Source organism: Scyliorhinus canicula, chromosome 25 (assembly GCF_902713615.1).
Source record: "Scyliorhinus canicula chromosome 25, sScyCan1.1, whole genome shotgun sequence".
NCBI lineage: Eukaryota > Metazoa > Chordata > Chondrichthyes > Carcharhiniformes > Scyliorhinidae > Scyliorhinus > Scyliorhinus canicula.
In genome coordinates, this window is record NC_052170.1 from 25,523,298 (window position 1) to 25,539,613 (window position 16,316).

Consider the following 16,316-nt stretch of genomic DNA (forward strand, 5'->3'; position numbering starts at 1 on the left):
CCATGACAGGGGGACATAAATTTAAGGTGAATGGTGGAAGAAATAGGGGGGATGTCAGAGGTAGGTTCTTTACCCAGAGAGTAGTGGGGGCATGGAATGCACTGCCTGTGGAAGTAGTTGAGTCGGAAACATTAGGGACCTTCAAGCGGCTATTGGATAGGTACATGGATTACGGTAGAATGATGGAGTGTAGATTAATTTGTTCTTAATCTAGCACAAAAGTTCGGCACAACATCGTGGGCCGAAAGGCCTGTTCTGTGCTGTATTTCTCTATGTTCTGTTACCGTGTGTACTAATCTTTTCTGTGGCACCTCATTAAAATGCCTTCTGGATGTCCAGATACCCCCCATCTGCAGGACCCCCGCTGTCCCACCTTGCCGTTCCATGTCCCACTGCTCAGTCTTGGAGCTGTTGGGTTTTTAACGCCAGCCATTTTGACCCATTCAGTATCGTCTCTCTGCACTGTCTGATCTCTGAATACCGCGTGTTCTTTCTGCCCAATATTTGGATAAAAGGAGGTACAATCATAACACCGAATCCTGGCTCCATTTCCCAGTTACTTGAATGTGCTGCCACATTAATTCTCCCTTTTATCATTTTCGGACTGATTAAGGTGCAGCCTTGAATCAGCGCGTTTGTTTTTCTCAAATGATGATGCATGCACATGAAGCCCCCCCCCCGCCCTCTGAGAGCCCCGCCCTCAGAGCCCCGCCCTCTGAGAGCCCCGCCCTCTGAGAGCCCTGCCCTCTGAGAGCCCCGCCCTCTGAGAGCCCCGCCCTCTGAGAGCCCCGCCCTCTGAGAGCCCCGCCCTCTGAGCGCCCCGCCCTCTGAGCGCCCCGCCCTCTGAGCGCCCCGCCCTCTGAGCGCCCCGCCCTCTGAGCGCCCCGCCCTCTGAGCGCCCCGCCCTCTGAGCGCCCCGCCCTCTGAGCGCCCCGCCCTCTGAGCGCCCCGCCCTCTGAGCGCCCCGCCCTCTGAGCGCCCCGCCCTCTGAGCGCCCCGCCCTCTGAGCGCCCCGCCCTCTGAGCGCCCCGCCCTCTGAGCGCCCCGCCCTCTGAGCGCCCCGCCCTCTGAGCGCCCCGCCCTCTGAGCGCCCCGCCCTCTGAGCGCCCCGCCCTCTGAGCGCCCCGCCCTCTGAGCGCCCCGCCCTCTGAGCGCCCCGCCCTCTGAGCGCCCCGCCCTCTGAGCGCCCCGCCCTCTGAGCGCCCCGCCCTCTGAGCGCCCCGCCCTCTGAGCGCCCCGCCCTCTGAGCGCCCCGCCCTCTGAGCGCCCCGCCCTCTGAGCGCCCCGCCCTCTGAGCGCCCCGCCCTCTGAGCGCCCCGCCCTCTGAGCGCCCCGCCCTCTGAGCGCCCCGCCCTCTGAGCGCCCCGCCCTCTGAGCGCCCCGCCCTCTGAGCGCCCCGCCCTCTGAGCGCCCCGCCCTCTGAGCGCCCCGCCCTCTGAGCGCCCCGCCCTCTGAGCGCCCCGCCCTCTGAGCGCCCCGCCCTCTGAGCGCCCCGCCCTCTGAGCGCCCCGCCCTCTGAGCGCCCCGCCCTCTGAGCGCCCCGCCCTCTGAGCGCCCCGCCCTCTGAGCGCCCCGCCCTCTGAGCGCCCCGCCCTCTGAGCGCCCCGCCCTCTGAGCGCCCCGCCCTCTGAGCGCCCCGCCCTCTGAGCGCCCCGCCCTCTGAGCGCCCCGCCCTCTGAGCGCCCCGCCCTCTGAGCGCCCCGCCCTCTGAGCGCCCCGCCCTCTGAGCGCCCCGCCCTCTGAGCGCCCCGCCCTCTGTGCGCCCCGCCCTCTGTGCGCCCCGCCCTCTGTGCGCCCCGCCCTCTGTGCGCCCCGCCCTCTGTGCGCCCCGCCCTCTGAGCGCCCCGCCCTCTGAGCGCCCCGCCCTCTGAGCGCCCCGCCCTCTGAGCGCCCCGCCCTCTGAGCGCCCCGCCCTCTGAGCGCCCCGCCCTCTGAGCGCCCCGCCCTCTGAGCGCCCCGCCCTCTGAGCGCCCCGCCCTCTGAGCGCCCCGCCCTCTGAGCGCCCCGCCCTCTGAGCGCCCCGCCCTCTGAGCGCCCCGCCCTCTGAGCGCCCCGCCCTCTGAGCGCCCCGCCCTCTGAGCGCCCCGCCCTCTGAGCGCCCCGCCCTCTGAGCGCCCCGCCCTCTGAGCGCCCCGCCCTCTGAGCGCCCCGCCCTCTGAGCGCCCCGCCCTCTGAGCGCCCCGCCCTCTGAGCGCCCCGCCCTCTGAGCGGCCCGCCCTCTGAGCGGCCCGCCCTCTGAGCGGCCCGCCCTCTGAGCGGCCCGCCCTCTGAGCGGCCCGCCCTCTGAGCGGCCCGCCCTCTGAGCGGCCCGCCCTCTGTGCGGCCCGCCCTCTGTGCGGCCCGCCCTCTGCGCGCCCCACCGTGTGCATTTGATCGTCAGTACCGTAAGCAGCGAGGTGGCTCTGTGCCGTGGCCCCCGAGCTGGCAGCTCGTGGCCTGTGGGACGATATGTGCTGTGTTGCTGCTGCCGTTGGAAGCGGCCATCGAGGGGAATTTACTGATGGAGCGTGAAACGATGGGATCCAGGGTCCTGGTGTGTGGGGCTGACGGTGTGGCACTGAGCCCCAATCCTTCCCGCAGTGTCGAAAGGTGGTGGAATAGGAGCAAGACACCACTTTTGGTGGAAATGTTTATGCTGCGTTACCAGAATAACCTTTACTGGAGCCTTGTACCCCCCACCTGGCAAAACCCTGCTACTGGAGATTTCCCAGCTTCCCCCGGCTGTTCTGTTATGTTTTGGCAGTCGGGCAATGAGCCACTAATGATGAGGAAAAGGGTAACAGAGTGTAAGCGAATCCCACATTCCGCCCTTCCAGCCCCCAATGTTCCATTGTTAGTGGGTATATTGCAGCCTTGTTACCATTTTCTTTCCTCACAGTAACCCTGTGTTCTGCTCAGACTGTACAATGAGGGATTCAGTAATACTCCTTCCTGCACTCACTGGTAGGAGTCAAAGGCTGTGATTCGCTCTCCATTTTGTCTTTGGGCCTTCTGGTCCTCGCCAGTGCCCACCCACTGCCTGTGCCACCGCTGAGAGGGAATGCCTGATCCCTGCCGGCTGATATAAAACTGTGACGCTCTTCATGTTCCGCTTTCAAGCTTCTGACGCGGCGTGGCGGCACAGTGGTTAGCACTGTTGCTTCACGCAGCCGGGAACCCGGGTTCGATTCCCCGCTGGGTCACTGTCTGTGCGGAGTCTGCACATTCTCCCCATGTCTGCGTGGGTTTCCTCCGACCAGTCCCGAGAGACGTGCTGTTGATTAGGATTGTTTTCGTTGGAAAAGACGGAGGTTGAGGGGAGACCTGATTGAGGTCTACAAAATCATGAGAGGTATGGACAGGGTGGACAGCAACAAGCTTTTCCGAAGAGTGGGGGTGTCAGTTACAAGGGGTCACGATTTCAAGGTGAGAGGGGGAAAGTTTAAGGGAGATGTGCGTGGAAAGTTTTTTACGCAGAGGGTGGTGGGTGCCTGGAACGCTTTACCAGCGGAGGTGGTAGAGGCGGGCACGATAGCATCATTTAAGAAGCATCTAGACAGATATATGAATGGGCGGGAACAAAGGGAAGTAGACCTTGGAAAATAGGAGACAGGTTTAGATAAAGGATCTGGATCGGCGCAGGCTGGGAGGGCCGAAGGGCCTGTTCCTGTGCTGTAATTTTCTTATTTCTTTGTTCTTTAATGAATTGGACATTCTAAATTCTCCCTCAGTGTGACCCGAACAGGCGCCGGATTGTGGTGACTAGGGGCTTTTCACAGTAACTTCATTGCAGTGTTGTAAGTCTACGTGTGACACGAATGAAGATTATTCTTAAAGGCTGTTGGAAACTGCGGTACTTCAGAATTTGGTTATGTGCAGTTCGATTGTGTATGTGTGTTTGATCATTCTAAAATGCCCCGTTGGTGTGGCATTTTAATATCCTTGTGTGGGATGGAAAATGCCAAGTGTTGCACAAGTTCTCTATAGATGCTCCCTCGAATTCACCGCAGTAAAATCAGTCGCCTGATTCCTTGCAGCTTTCGTGGCCAAGTCCTGGGGCAAGACCAGGTTTCCTGACGCTGGACTCCGCGGGCTGAGAAGCTGGAACGCTGTGAAAGTGGAGTGCGTGTGGTGAGTGAGCAAGTGCGTCAGTCCCTGCCTGACTGGAGAAAAAGATGGGCACCATTGCCCGTTTTTCTGCTTGTGATTTGAACAATGACCAGTGGCAAAAGTGTGATCAATCACATTTGCGACTTTAACACCAGAGAATTGTTTACAATTCGCCTTTGCCTCTATGTGCATAGATTTAGTAACCTGCCTCAAATGAATGACTATTCATACCCTGTCTGATGTTTAGAGAGTTTCCAGTGCGCGTTTACCACTAGCTGTATTGAACTGATTTTCTTGTGACACTGCCCACAGTCAGTCCGAGGATGTTTCCGATCTTCACACCACATAATGTGTCCCTGTGAGGGCGTGCTTGCCTTCATCGGACGGGGTATTGAGTACAAGAGTCGGCAGGTCATGTTACAGTTGTATAGGACTTTGGTTAGGCCACATTTGGAATACTGCGTGCAGTTCTGGTCGCCACATTACCAGAAGGATGTGGATGCTTTGGAGAGGGTGCAGAGGAGGTTCACCAGGATGTTGCCTGGTATGGAGGGTGCTAGCTATGAAGAAAGGTTGAGTAGATTAGGATTGTTTTCGTTGGAAAGACGGAGGTTGAGGGGGGACCTGATTGAGGTCTACAAAATTATGAGAGGTATGGACAGGGTGGATAGCAACAAGCTTTTCCCAAGAGAGGGGGTGTCAATTACAAGGGGTCACGATTTCAAGGTGAGAGGGGGAAAGTTTAAGGGAGATGTGCGTGGAAAGTTTTTTACACAGAGGGTGGTGGGTGCCTGGAACGCTTTGCCAGCGGAGGTGGTAGAGGCGGGCACGATAGCATCATTTAAGAGGCATCTGGACAGATATATGAACCGGCGGGGAACAGAGGGAAGTAGATCTTGGAAAGTAGGAGACAGGTTTAGATAAAGGATCTGGATCGGCGCAGGCTGGGAGGGCCGAAGGGCCTGTTCCTGTGCTGTAATTTTCTTTGTTCTTTGTTCTTTGGCTCTGATGCCCACTCGAGTCGCGTACAGACTAATTAATTTTGAGCCGATTCTCCGGGACATTGGAAGATTTTAAATGATTCATGAAGTTAATGAATTATTTTCTATAGCTGGGAATTATCCTCTACTCTAGATTCAGGGGCTGCTTTCCGCTGATGGTTCTCTGCGATGATGGTCGATGATAATGCTCTCTTACTGTACAGATTGAGGCTGCCCTTCCCTTGGTCACATTTTTGCCTAAACAGATGTAAGAGTCACTAGATCCTCGTCCCATTTCCTTCCTGTTTCTCAGTATTTCCGTTACTGATCTTCACCCTGCTCCCTGCTTACATTTTCGGCCGCAATGGGGTTTACAGTCCTTGGTGACCAGTACAACCAGAGTTGGTTCTGTTTTCCCATTCCTTCACTGCATTTGAGTGCTCCTAGTCCAATGCTTCCGCCACCACAGTGTTACAGTCCTCTTGTGTTCCTGCCTTCACCTCTAAGGTCTATCAGCTTGACCGAACCCCTGAAATCTTCAGCACCTCCAGACTCAGTGATTTCAGTATGCTTCCGGCCCACTCCCATCTTCTCCACTCCATTAACTTCATTTCACCTCGAGGCCAGGTGCAGCGTCACGTCCGGCTCCCCCAATTACCCCCTTCCAGTCACCTCGCCTCCGCTTTTAAGCTCCCATCCTCATGTTCAGATTCCTTTGTGACCTTGTTGTCATGGGTCTGTCTCTTTAAGAAATGTTTTTGTCTTATCACATGGCTTCAGTGATGTCATTGTGTGGGCGGAGCTGGGCTGTGGCCCTGTAGGTTTTACTTTTGCTTTGAGCTTTGGGACTGGTTTGAACTGCACAGGTTGATAGAGGTGACTTAATAGAGGCATACAAAATGATCAGAGGGTTAGATAGGGTGGACAGCGAGAGCCTTCTCCTGCGGATGGAGGTGGCTAGCACGAGGGGACATAGCCTTAAATTGAGGGGTAATAGATATAGGTCAGAGGTCAGAGGTGGGTTTTTTACGCAAAGAGTGGTGAGGCCGTGGAATGCCATACCTGCAACAGTAGTGAACTCGCCAACATTGAGGGCATTTAAAAGTTTATTGGATAAGCATATGGATGATAAGGGCATTGTGTAGGTTAGATGGCCTTTAGTTTTTTTTTCCATGTCGGTGCAACATCGAGGGCCGAAGGGCCTGTACTGCGCTGTATCATTCTATGTTCTATAGATGTGTCTCTCTCTCTTCATTTTAAGAGCTGTTTCCTGACTGCTTGATAATTGCTTTCTGGAAGAAATTCAAACATACTGTTTAAAAAGGGGTTCATAGTATCAATAGCAAGTCTTATACCAGTAAAAATGCCGTGTGCTGGCCACACCTGCTTGCAAAGGGGTTTCTGGTTTTACTTGGATTTTGTTATTGAATTGGAACAGTTATGGGGGATTCATTAAGGTGCGGGGTCTTCATGTTTGCAAGTTGATAAAAATTCTTACTGTGTGTGTTTATACTAAATTTGGAGAATAAAGCTTTTTTCTTGATTACAAGCGCTGAAGAACTCTGTTAAATAGCACATGAAAGGCAGGCTCTTCTGCTCATCCTAGCCAAATTCAATAAACAGATGTAGGTCAGGTGAACTCCATGATGTACTTTGGAGTTTTCTAAACCCTGGCCCAAAACATTGTCCGTCCCTATCTCTGTAACCCACTCTAGTTCGACACCCATCTCTCACTGGCAAACACTTTCTTCTCCTTTCACAATCCCCCTTCCTTCAACCGACCACACGGAGCCATGCCTTCGACTCTGTCTTTGCAATCTGGTAGATACGTGCAAGAGGTGTTCCACAACTTTAATCCAGGTGGTAGGGGGGGGAGAGAGAGAGAGAGGAAGAAGCCCATTTGTTTCAGGGTGTTATGTTGTACGTCACTGTATCCATCATGCTGGGGAAGATGGTAGTTTTGTGGTGCTGTTACTGGACTGGTACTCCTGAGTGCCAGGTTAATACTTAGTGCCACAGGATCAAATCCCACCACAGCAGCGAATGGAATTGAAATTAATTCTGGAAATTGAAAGCTCGTCTCCTAAACGATGACCATGAAACCAGTGGGCAGCACGGTAGCATGGTGGTTAGCATAAATGCTTCACAGCTCCAGGGTCCCAGGTTCGATTCCCGGCTGGGTCACTGTCTGTGCGGAGTCTGCACGTCCTCCCCGTGTGTGCGTGGGTTTCCTCCGGGTGCTCCGGTTTCCTCCCACAGTCCAAAGATGTGCGGGTTAGGTGGATTGGCCAGGATAAATTGCCCTTAGTGTCCTAAAAAAAAAAGAAAGGTTAATGGGGGTTGTTGGGTTACGGGTATAGGGTGGATAGGTGGGCTTGAGTAGGGTGATCATTGCTCGGCACAACATCGAGGGCCGAAGGACCTGTTCTGTGCTGTACTGTTCTAAAAAAAAAAAAAGTGTCCATTGTTGTAAAAACCCATCGTAATCACGAATATCCTTTAGGGAAGGAAATCTGCCGTCTTTACCTGGTCTGGCTTGCATGTGACTCTCAACTATTTTTATCAACAGAAATAACCAATTAAACTAAATCCTATAAACTGAGGGACAAATTGAAGGGAAACTTCCATAATAATGATAATCCTTTTTTATTGTCACAAGTCGGCTTACGTTAACGCTGCATGGATAAATCAAAAATGAGACTTAAAACATCAAACTAAAATGTGATGAATGGGGTCAATCAGGCACCCCAGGGACTCCCAATGGGCGAGGCAGGCTTTGAAGGTCCAGGTGGACACCACGAATGTAGAGCTGCCGACAGTCAGGTCGGACAAACCCCTCGATCGCCCGCTGCCTGGACCTGTTGATGGGTAGTTTGATCAGGCCCAGGAGCAGGTTCACGAGGAGGTCCTCCACCTTCGCTGCCCCTCTCCACCGGTACCGGGTGCCTGGAGATCCGGGGGGTGGGACTGAAGAACAAACAAAACTGTAACAAAAGGCCTTTTAAGTAACTGAAAAGGAGGTGCGGTCTAAAGCGGCCGCAGCAATGTGGTCGACTCCTAACTGGCCCTCTGAAATGGCCGAGCCAGCCCCTCAGTTCAAGGGCAATTAGGGACGGGCAATTTATCAGTGACCCCCACAGTCCATGAAAGGTTAAATTTAAAGAAACACTAGAACCATTACAAATAGTTAACTTTTGTACACAGGCTCAAAATCCTGCAAATTTTTAAAGAAAAACATTAAAATGGTTGATTCAGAGTTCAAGTTGTTTGGAAATGAACATTGGACACACCCCATTATCCATGACATTAATATGCTGATGTGTAATGGGAATTATAAATGTGTAATAAATTAATTGAAAATGTTTGTTCTGGGAGGCCTGAAATCAATTGACGCAGAGATTGTCAGGTTGCCTGGCACAGCTGGTCACAACTGAATCATTGAGGCTGTAAAATCTGGTGCCCGTGTAGAAATGATTGACCTCTCTCGAAGCTGCAGCAGCTCATGGCGATTGTAACAGAGTCAGGCCTTAAAGAAAAAACCTTCAAGAGGGGAGGTTTTTGTTTTGGTCACTTTGGCTCAAATTATCTTTGTGCCTCGGATTTCTTGATACTGGGGAAACGGTTTTGTGCAGCCAATGGGCGGGGCCTGGAATACGCGGCCTGGGAGTGTGGTGGAGACGGGGTTCAGCTGAAGCTTTCCGAAAGGGAGTTTGAGATTGTTGCCTGCGAGTTATTGCGCAGAGTATTGGAGAGCTGGGGGAATGGTCCTTGGAGAGTCACTGTGGACACTGACGCCAAGATGGCTGCCTCCTGCTGTCACGCCGATTCTGTGGTCTGTGTGGCTGTCCGAGGATTGATATTTTCGTTGGCCAGATCTTCTATCCATGCTAATACATCCCCCCCCCCCCCCCCCACCACCCTCGCAAAACTTTGAGCTTCTGTCTTGTGTGGTAACCTTTTTATATGGGATGTTTTCGAATGGTTTGACGAGTCGAGTCCCTGCAATCTCCTCTTCGCCTCATACCATCCTAGCTTACATCTGGGCCTGGGATTAATTTGTGTTTTAAATCCGCTATAACCGCTAACACCTTCTCCCTCTGAATGCTAATCTGTTATCGCAGTCCCCCTCCCTGCTTTCTATACCTACACCGTCCTCCATAGTGAACACCGAAATACTCATTTAATACCTCACCTTCGCCTTGGGGCTCCACACACATTGCCACTTTGGTCCGTAACGGCCCGACTCTTTAACTGGTTACCCTCTCGCCCTTAATATATTTATAAAACATCTTTAGATTTTCCTTTATTTCACCCACCAGTGTTTTTTTTTAATGCTCCCCTTCGCTCTCGAGTTGGTTTTTTTAAGCACCCCGTGTACTCTCTGCCCCGAGGGGGCACTCACTGCTTTGAGTCTCCTGAATTCGCCATAAGCCTCCCTTTTTCCCATATCCAATGCTGTATATCCCTTGACATGCAGGGTTCACTGGACTTGTTGATCCCATCCTTTACCTTCACTCGATGGTATTAGACCATAAGACCATAAGACATAGGAGTGGAAGTAAGGCCATTCGGCCCATCGAGTCCACTCCACCATTCAATCATGGTTGATTTCAACTCCATTTACCCGCTCTCTCACCATAGCCCTTAATTCCTCGAGAAATCAAGAATTTATCAATTTCTGTCTTAAAGACACTCAATGTCCCGGCCTCCACCGCCCTCTGTGGCAATGAATTCCACAGACCTACCACTCTCTGGCTGAAGAAATTTCTCCTCATCTCTGTTCTAAAGTGACTCCCTTTTATTCTAAGGCTGTGCCCCCGCGTCCTAGTCTCCCCTGCTAATGGAAACAACTTCCCTACGTCCATCCTATCCAAGCCATTCATTATCTTGTACGTTTCTATTAGATCTCCCCTCAACCTACTAAACTCCAATGAATATAATCCCACGATCCTCAGACGTTCATCGTATGTTAGGCCTACCATTCCTGGGATCATCCGTGTGAATCTCCGCTGGACCCGCTCCAGTGCCAGTATGTCCTTCCTGAGGTATGGGGCCCAAAATTGCTCACAGTATTCTAAATGGGGCCTAACTAGTGCTTTATAAAGCCTCAGAAGTACATCCCTGCTTTTATATTCCAAGCCTCTTGAGATAAATGACAACATTACATTTGCTTTCTTAATTACGGACTCAACCTGCAAGTTTACCTTTAGAGAATCCTGGACTAGGACTCCCAAGTCCCTTTGCACTTTAGCATTATGAATTTTGTCACCGTTTAGAAAATAGTCCATGCCTCTATTCTTTTTTCCAAAGTGCAAGACCTCGCACTTGCCCACGTTGAATTTCATCAGCCACTTCTTGGACCATTCTCCTAAACTGTCTAAATCTTTCTGCAGCCTCCCCACCTCCTCAATACTACCTGCCCCTCCACCTATCTTTGTATCATCGGCAAACTTGGCCAGAATGCCCCCAGTCCCGTCATCTAGATCGTTAATATATAAAGAGAACAGCTGTGGCCCCAACACTGAACCCTGCGGGACACCACTTGTCACCGGTTGCCATTCCGAAAAAGAACCTTTTATCCCAACTCTCTGCCTTCTGTCTGACAGCCAATCGTCAATCCATGTTAGTACCTTGCCTCGAATACCATGGGCCCTTATTTTACTCAGGAGTCTCCCGTGAGGCACCTTGTCAAAGGCCTTTTGGAAATCAAGATAGATAACATCCATTGGCTCTCCTTGGTCTAACCTATTTGTTATCTCTTCAAAGAACTCTAACAGGTTTGTCAGGCACGACCTCCCCTTACTAAATCCATGCTGACTTGTCCTAATCCGACCCTGCACTTCCAAGAATTTAGAAATCTCATCCTTAACGATGGATTCTAGAATTTTGCCAACAACCGAGGTTAGGCTAATTGGCCTATAATTTTCCATCTTTTTTCTTGTTCCCTTCTTGAACAGGGGGGTTACAACAGCGATTTTCCAATCCTCTGGGACTTTCCCTGATTCCAGTGACTTTTGAAAGATCATAACTAACGCCTCCACTATTTCTTCAGCTATCTCCTTTAGAACTCTAGGATGTAGCCCATCTGGGCCCGGAGATTTATCAATTTTCAGACCTTTTAGTTTCTCTAGCACCTTCTCCTTTGTGATGGCAACCATATTCAACTCTGCCCCCTGACTTTCCTGAATTGTTGGGATATTACTCATGTCTTCTACTGTGAAGACTGACGCAAAGTACTTATTAAGTTCCTCAGCTATTTCCTTGTCTCCCATCACTAGATTACCAGCGTCATTTTGGAGCGGCCCAATGTCTACTTTTGCCTCTCGTTTGTTTTTAATGTATTTAAAGAAACTTTTACTATCATTCCTAATGTTACTGGCTAGCCTACCTTCATATTTGATCCTCTCCTTCCTTATTTCTCTCTTTGTTATCCTCTGTTTGTTTTTGTAGCCTTCCCAATCTTCTGACTTCCCACTACTCTTTGCCACATTATAGGCTCTCTCTTTTGCCTTGATGCATTCCCTGACTTCCTTTGTCAGCCATGGCTGCCTAATCCTCCCTCTGATAACCTTTCTTTTCTTTGGGATGAACCTCTGCACTGTGTCCTCAATTACTCCCAGAAACTCCTGCCATTGCTGTTCTACTGTCTTTCCCACTAGGCTCTGCTTCCAGTCGATTTTCGTCAGTTCCTCCCTCATGCGCCTGTAATTACCTTTATTTAACTGTAAAACCTTTACATCTGATTCTACCTTCTTTCTTTCAAATTGCAGACTGAATTCTACCATATTATGATCACTGCTTCCTAAGTGTTCCCTTACTTTAAGATCTTTTATCAATTCTGGCTCATTACATAACACTAAGTCCAGAATAGCCCCCTTTCTGTTGCCCTCTTGTCCTCTCTGTCGCGCGCTCTCTCTCTGTCGCGCTCTCTCTCTCTCTCTGTCGCGCGCTCTCTCTCTCTGTCGCTCTCTCTCTCTCTCTGTCGCGCTCTCTCTCTGTCGCGCTCTCTCTCTGTCGCGCTCTCTCTCTGTCGCGCTCTCTCTCTGTCGCGCTCTCTCTCTGTCGCGCTCTCTCTCTGTCGCGCTCTCTCTCTGTCGCGCTCTCTCTCTGTCGCGCTCTCTCTCTGTCGCGCTCTCTCTCTGTCGCGCTCTCTCTGTCGCGCTCTCTCTCTGTCGCGCTCTCTCTCTGTCGCGCTCTCTCTCTGTCGCGCTCTCTCTCTGTCGCGCTCTCTCTCTGTCGCGCTCTCTCTCTGTCGCGCTCTCTCTCTGTCGCGCTCTCTCTCTGTCGCGCTCTCTCTCTGTCGCGCTCTCTCTCTGTCGCGCTCTCTCTCTGTCGCGCTCTCTCTCTGTCGCGCTCTCTCTCTGTCGCGCTCTCTCTCTGTCGCGCTCTCTCTCTGTCGCGCTCTCTCTCTGTCGCGCTCTCTCTGTCGCGCTCTCTCTCTGTCGCGCTCTCTCTCTGTCGCGCTCTCTCTCTGTCGCGCTCTCTCTCTGTCGCGCTCTCTCTCTGTCGCGCTCTCTCTCTGTCGCGCTCTCTCTCTGTCGCGCTCTCTCTCTGTCGCGCTCTCTCTCTGTCGCGCTCTCTCTCTGTCGCGCTCTCTCTCTGTCGCGCTCTCTCTCTGTCGCGCTCTCTCTCTGTCGCGCTCTCTCTCTGTCGCGCTCTCTCTCTGTCGCGCTCTCTCTCTGTCGCGCTCTCTCTCTGTCGCGCTCTCTCTCTGTCGCGCTCTCCTCTCTGTCCGCGCTCTCTCTCTGTCGCGTCTCTCTCTGTCGCGCTCTCTCTCTGTCGCGCTCTCTCTCTGTCGCGCTCTCTCCTCTCTGTCGCGCTCTCTCTCTGTCGCGCTCTCTCTCTGTCGCGCTCTCTCTCTGTCGCGCTCTCTCTCCCTGTCGCGCTCTCTCTCTGTCGCGCTCTCTCTCCCTGTCGCGCTCTCTCTCTGTCGCGCTCTCTCTCTGTCGCGCTCTCTCTCTGTCGCGCTCTCTCTCTCTGTCGCGCTCTCTCTCTCTGTCGCGCTCTCTCTCTGTCGCGCTCTCTCTCTGTCACGCTCTCTCTCTGTCCGCGCTCTCTCTCTGTCGCGCTCTCTCTCTCTGTCCGCGCTCTCTCTCTGTCACGCTCTCTCTCTGTCCGCGCTCTCTCTCTGTCGCGCTCTCTCTCTGTCGCGCTCTCTCTCTGTCGCGTCTCTCTCTGTCGCGCTCTCTCTCTGTCAGCGCTCTCTCTCTGTCGCGCGTGCTCTCTCTCTGTCGCGCGTGCTCTCTCTCTGTCGCGCGTGCTCTCTCTCTGTCGCGCGTGCTCTCTCTCTGTCGCGCGCGCTCTCTCTCTCTGCGCGTGCTCTCTCTCTTTCGCGCGCTCTCTCTCTTTCGCGCGCTCTCTCTCTCTCTGTCGCGCGCTCTCTGTCGTGCGCTCTCTCTCTGTCTGTCGCTCTCTCTCTCTCTCTGTCGCGCTCTCTCTCTCTCTGTCGCTCTCTCTCTCTCTGTCGCTCTCTCTCTCTCTGTCGCTCTCTCTCTCTCTGTCGCTCTCTCTCTCTCTGTCGCTCTCTCTCTCTCTCTCGCTCTCTCTCTCTCTGTCGCTCTCTCTCTCGCTGTCGCGCGCTCTCTCTCTGTCGCGCGCTCTCTCTCTCTCTCTCGCTCTCTCTCTCTCTGTCGCTCTCTCTCTCTCTCTGTCGGGCTCTCTCTCTCTGTCGCGCGCTCTCTCTCTCTCTGTCGCTCTCTCTCTCTCTGTCGCTCTCTCTCTCTCTGTCGCGCGCTCTCTCTCTGTCGCGCGCGCTCTCTCTCTGTCGCGCGCGCTCTCTCTCTGTCGCGCGCGCTCTCTCTCTGTGTCGCGCGCTCTCTCTCTGTCGCGCGTGCTCTCTCTGTCGCGCGTGCTCTCTCTCTCTGTCGCGCGTGCTCTCTCTCTCTGTCGCGCGTGCTCTCTCTCTCTGTCGCGCGTGCTCTCTCTCTCTGTCGCGCGTGCTCTCTCTCTCTGTCGCGCGTGCTCTCTCTCTCTGTCGCGCGTGCTCTCTCTCACTGTCGCGCGTGCTCTCTCTCTCTGTCGCGCGTGCTCTCTCTCTCTGTCGCGCGCGCTCTCTCTCTCTGTCGCGCGCGCTCTCTCTCTCTGTCGCGCGCTCTCTCTCTCTCTGTCGCGCGCTCTCTCTCTCTCTCTCTCTGTCGCGCGCTCTCTCTCTGTCGCGCGCTCTCTCTGTCGCGCGCTCTCTCTCTCTCTCTGTCGCGCGCTCTCTCTCTGTCGTGCGCTCTCTGTCATGCGCTCTCTCTCTGTCTGTCGCTCTCTCTCTCTCTCTCTGTCGCTCTCTCTCTCTCTCTCTGTCGCGCTCTCTCTCTGTCGCGCGCACTTTCTATCTCTTTGAATTGAAGATGAAAATATCCCACCACAGCTTTCATTACTGTGGTGAGCATATAGAACATAGAACATAGAACACTACAGCGCAGTACGGGCCCTTCGGCCCTCGATGTTGCGCCGACCTGTGAAACCATCTGAAGCCTATCTGACCTACACTATTCCATTTTCATCCATATGTCTATCCAGTGACCACTTAAATACCCTTAAAGTTGGCGAGTCTACTACTATTGCAGGCAGGGCGTTCCACACCCCTACTACTCTCTGAGTAAAGAAACTGCCTCTGACATCTGTCCTATATCTCTCACCCCTCAATTTAAAGCTATGTCCCCTCGTGTTGGTCATCACCATCCGAGGAAAAAGACTCTCACTGTCCACCCTATCTAACCCTCTGACTATCTTATATGTCTCTATTAAGTCACCTCTCAGCCTTCTCCTCTCTAACGAAAACAACCTCAATTCCCTGAGCCTTTCCTCGTAAGACCTTCCCTCCATACCAGGCAACATCCTAGTAAATCTCCTCTGAACCCTTTCCAAAGCTTCAACATACTTCATATAATGTGGTGACCAGAACTGCACGCAGTACTCCAGGAGCGGCCGCACCAGAGTTATGTACAGCTGCAGCATGACCTTGTGGTTCCGAAACTCAATCCCCCTGCTTATAAACGCTAGCACACCATATGCCTTCTTAACAGCCCTATTAACCTGGGTGGCAACTTTCAGGGATTTATGTACCTGGATGCCGAGATCTCTCTGTTCATCTACACTACCAAGAATCTTGCCATTAGCCCAGTACTCTGCATTCCTGTTACTCCTTCCAAAGTGAACCACCTCACACTTTTCCACATTAAACTCCATCTGCCACCTCTCAGCCCAGCTCTGCAGCTTATCTATGTCCCTCTGTATCCTATAACATCCTTCAGCACTATCCACAACTCCACCGACCTTCATGTCATCTGCAAATTTACTAACCCATCCTTCTACACCCTCTTCCAGGTCATTTATAAAAATTACAAACAGCAGTGGCCCCAAAACAGATCCTTGTGGTACACCACTAGTAACTGAACTCCAGGATGAACATTTGCCATCAACCACCACCCTCTGTCTTCTTTCAGCTAGCCAATTACTGATCCAAACTGCTAAATCACCTTCAATTCCATACTTCCTTATTTTCTGCAATAGCCTACCGTGGGGAACCTTATCAAACGCCTTACTGAAATCCATATACACCACATCAACAGCTTTACCCTGATCCACCTGTTTGGTCACCTTCTCAAAAAACTCAATAAGGTTTGTGAGACATGACCTACCCTTCACAAAACCGTGTTGAGTATCGCTAATCAACTTGTTCTTTTCAAGATGATTATAAACCCTATCTCTTATAACCTTTTCCAACATTTTACCCACAACCGAAGTAAGGCTCACAGGTCTATAATTACCAGGGTTGTCTCTACTCCCCTTCTTGAACAAGGGGACAACATTTGCTATCCTCCAGTCTTCCGGCACTATTCCTGTCGACAAAGACGACATAAAGATCAAGGACAAAGGCTCAGCAATCTCCTCCCTGGCTTCCCAGAGAATCCTAGGATAAATCCCATCTGGCCCAGGGGACTTGTCTATTTTGACATTTTCTAAAATTGCGAACACCTCCTCCTTTTGAACCTCAATTCCATCTAGCCTGGTCGACTGAACCTGAGTGTTCTCCTCGACAACATTGTCTTTCTCCAGTGTAAACACTGACGAAAAATATCCATTTAATGCTTCCCCTATCTCCTCTGATTCCACACACAACTTTCCACTACTATCCTTGATTGGCCCTAATCTTACTCGAGTCATTCTTTTGTTCCTGATACTATAACCTATGGGGTTTTCCTTGATCCTATCCGCCAACGACTTTTCGTGTCCTCTCCTCGCTCTTCTTAACTC

The 16,316-nt window shown here is 52.4% G+C and overlaps 1 protein-coding gene across 8 annotated transcripts in view; it reads left to right on the top strand.

Moving 5' to 3' along the window:
• Positions 1 to 16,316, top strand: part of LOC119957087 (EVI5-like protein) — a 311,414-nt gene that overhangs the window by 29,845 nt on the left and 265,253 nt on the right. For 6 of the 8 annotated variants that reach the window (XM_038784762.1, XM_038784754.1, XM_038784761.1 and 3 more), the window contains one exon: positions 4,017 to 4,110. The exons of 1 other annotated variant lie outside the window; for it this stretch is intronic. The gene's annotated coding sequence lies outside the window, so the exon portion shown is untranslated. Of the gene's footprint in view, positions 1 to 4,016; positions 4,123 to 16,316 lie in introns of all 8 variants that reach the window. One more of the 8 variants, XM_038784759.1, reaches the window with a different exon arrangement.